The sequence below is a fragment of the Belonocnema kinseyi genome, chromosome 2 (genome assembly GCF_010883055.1).
Source record: "Belonocnema kinseyi isolate 2016_QV_RU_SX_M_011 chromosome 2, B_treatae_v1, whole genome shotgun sequence".
Lineage (NCBI taxonomy): Eukaryota > Metazoa > Arthropoda > Insecta > Hymenoptera > Cynipidae > Belonocnema > Belonocnema kinseyi.
This window is the reverse complement of record NC_046658.1, coordinates 13239273-13243423: the sequence shown is the minus strand read 5'-3', so window position 1 is coordinate 13243423 and position 4151 is coordinate 13239273.

Here is a 4151-nt window from a genome sequence, read left to right as displayed (position 1 = left end):
ACTAAACTTTCTTATCTATTGTTTGAACAAAGTTTATTTTCAGATATATCACGAATGTCCCATTCTTCCTATTATTAGTACCTGATATTGTATGCGCAATGGAAAATGTGAAAAATACAACAAATTTTTCTTATAATTTTTATTTAATACTTACAAGGACTTTTATTTACAATTTTTTATATAATGAGATTCTTATGCTACTTAGAGAATGTGATCACTAATTATTACCGTATGAACAATCCAAATATTGTTTATTGAATGTTTTTGCATATTGTACAGAAGTTGGATCAGATCGACGACAAAATAAATCTACTTTTTCCTTGGTTTCCGAAACAATGAGAGTTTCAGGTGGCGCCAGCCGCGTGCATATTTATTATTTATTTATATTATTTATATTTATTGACACGTATATTTAATAAACATTTTTGAAAATAAACTTGTTTAAAAATAGTGTCTTTAACAATTATTTTAAACAAATCTATTTTTTTCCCCTACAAATTTTTGTTTTAAACCATTTTTTTCCAAATTTTTTTTTTGCAAATATTTTTTCGAAAAAATTTTTTACTCTAATTTACAATTTATGATACATATGAAACATACATATGTTTCTCTTCAAACCATGTTTTACATATTTATACGGTGGACTGGTCCAAAAATGAATTGTAAAATTATTTTCATTTGCGTCGAAAGGACACCCCCCGCCCCCAACGTTTTGATTTGTCTGTAGAATGTCCATCAAAGAAAAAGCAAAAACACGAGGCTATGAAGTCAGAAGCAGCTCAGATCAATCATGTAAGAGTCACCTGAAATTAGAATTAAAAAATGAAAGAAAAAAAATTTAAATTTCTGAATACAAGTTTGAAATTTTTATTTTTCTTTATAATATGAAATTTTTAGGTTTTTCGAAAATTTTGAGTTTCTTTAAGTTCTTCAAACGTTTGAAAATTACACTGTGCGACAAATTTTGACCAATTTTTGCTTCAATTTTTACGGTTACTTTTTTTTTATCGCAAATTTCACTGGACTAAAAAAAAGAGAAATAGTTTATGACGCTTTGATAATCCGTGACTATTTTGGGCCTGGGTGCATACAGTACCTGCACAGCAGGGAGTCGTTCACGCTCAGCACCCTACTATGAAATCGATTTTTTCAAATTCTAATTTGCAAAAAACATCATTTTTGTGCAATCTAAATTTCACAATCCAATTTCTTAATCCCAAAAACGTGAATTTTCTTCTTCTAATTGTGAAAATCAAACAAAAATTGACGAAATTGAGATTTCTTACTTTTAAACCCACAATAATTTCTATAGTTTTGTTTTTGAATCAATCTTAGAGGGAAAGTTTTTAATTGTAAAAAACAAAACCATAGAAATGTTCGTGTGTTTCGAAAAATTAGACATCTCAATTACGTCAGTTTTTGTACAATTTTCACAATTCAAAAGAGAAAATTTATGTTTTGAGGATCAAGTATTTCGATTTTGCTAAAACTGATACTGTTTTATAATTCTTAATCAATATGAATCTTATTATTTTTGTTGCTCGTATACTTCATAATTTTACTTTTTTTAAACCGTGCAATAAAACGGCGCGTATTGTTAATTTTTTTTATGTTATTTGGCATGAAAGGAGTAGGTAAAGGGATTCATCAGATCCTTCAAACACTGGTTCAGACTGCGTTTCAAAACTGGAGAAAAGCACTCGAAAAATGTAAAGAACACCAAGATAAAGAGTACCATAAAAAAGCTGTGGACGACGTTGAGCACTTCAAACTGATTGATGAGGATAGGAAAAATGATGTTATCTGTGAAATTGATTTGGGACGAAAACGAAAACAGTGCGAAAACAGAAAAAAGTTAGTTCCAATCGTGCAAAGCATTTTACTGTGCGGTAGGCAGGGAATAGCCTTAAGGGTCCATCGAGATAACGGACCACTATCTTAAAAAATGCCAGAAGAAAACGACGGTAATTTCAGGGTATTTCTTCGATTTGCGCTGGAAAATGGAGATCAGGGGTTCTGAACCGACACCTGAAATCCGCTGGCGCAAACGCTACCTACCTGAGCCACGCCATTCAAAATGAAATCATTGAAGCAGCAGGGCAGATAATCACCACGAAAATTGTGCAGCGTATCAAGAAATCACAATGTGTTACAGCAATTGCTGATAAAACCACGGATGTAAGTGGCATAGTACAGTTTTCAGGTTGCGTTTGATATGTAGATGAGATTGACGGAGAATATACAATTCGAGAAGGCTTTTTACGCTTTGTTCCGGTAAACGACGTTACCGGGAAAGGACTCGCAAACACGTTGCTGACAACTTATAAGACAATCGGAGTCGACTTCAGTTTTATTAAATCCCAAGGTATAAGATACATAATTCATATAATAAAATCCCGATTAATAATTCTTCGACCTGGTATTTCTCACGACCTAGGGGACTCTTATGAAAAATCACCATTTTAATTTTTTGAAAAAAAAAATTATTCACGCCATAGTCTTTAAAACCCACAGATTCTGAATTGTTAAATTAAAAATAGCTCATTTTAACAATGCAAATTTTTCATTCAACAATTTTAATCCTTCAAATCTGCTAACTGTCTAATTTCTGATTCGAAAAAGGTTCGCCTTGAGACAAGTTTACGTCGAGTTGAAAAATCCTGTTTATTTCCCTTTAGTTTATTCTTTTAATGAATAAAATTTCGTAATTGTACAAGCTACGATAGGGCGAGTTCTATGAGCGGGCTACACAATTCCAGATAACAATATGCGCGCACGGTGCCACGCACAGTGCAGGCAACAGTGCGAATAAACCGTCACGCGTGTGTCGCAGGTCACAAAACAGATGTGTTCACATATGCGTGATATATGTGTAGCACCTCGTGTGAGTCGCAATCGTGCCGATGAAGTGCGAGGCTCATGCGTGCCGACGAACCCTACTGCAAATACCTATATAGGTGCCTTTAAAGGTCACTAATAGGATTCTATACAAGGATCCTATAAGTGACCTATATATGATCGTATATGGGGTTACCTATATAGGTCAGTATAGGTGCCACCTATAGGAAATGAAACAGCTTCCTACATAGGATCCTTTATAGAATCCTAAATGATTCTATAGTAAGGATATGGGTTCCTTCTTTCTGCGTTAGAATCTATATAAGAACCTATGCAGGTTCCTACTATTAGGCAATCGCATAGTCAAAAATAACTACTACGCAGTTGTATCTGCTGTAGGAAACTACTGCGCAACACTTCCGCTTTATCATCTGTCCTATATAGGTCACTAATAGGATTCTATATAGTATCCTATGCATGAGGCTGTTTCATTTCCTATAGGTGGCTCCTGTACTGACCTATATAGGTGACCCTATATAGGCATTTGCAATAGGGAAGTGCATCCCTTCCAATTTTTTATTCTGTTTTGTGTGTCCAAATTTGAACTTTAGACTTTTCAAGAAAATTCCAAAAGTTTTTATATTAATCTTGTAGGGTTTTCAAAAATTAACGCTATTTTTCTTTTTACTTTTTTTCATAACGGGCGTTTTTCATCTTAAAGTTTTAAGTTTCGTTTTTTTTTAAATGTTGTAAATCTTATAACTTTGGTGATGTTTTTGCCGTGATTGCGTTTGAAATATAATTAAATTAATATTAGTCTCAAAATTGAGAAGATTTAATGGATATGAATTATTCTTAGTGTACCTTCAAAACCTGTAAACGACAGAACGTATCTCTCAGTGAACGACGCCCATTAGGAAGAAGTTTTTAGGAAATTATACGTATTTTTTATCTTTAATATTCAATATATTTTTAATTGATTTTGGATTTCGAACCTCAAAAACCTATTACCGGCACCCCAGAATGAATTCGGCAAATTCGTGAACTGAATAAATGAACATAACCACAATATCGAAGGTATTCCTTTTCGCCAAAAATGTCGTCTTTTCTTTTAAAAGCACTTTAATTGTTCGAGCATTTTTCTACTGCAAAAGCATTACTCGTACACCACAACTTGACGCCACAACTTGACGCTATTCCGCACCGGGACCACCAGATTGTATCAAAACCTTCTGGCGGAAGAAGTTTTCTTCAACCCATCAGCATTTGGCCCGTATTTTCACCTCATATTTGAAGTCGGAAGAGCCGATTCC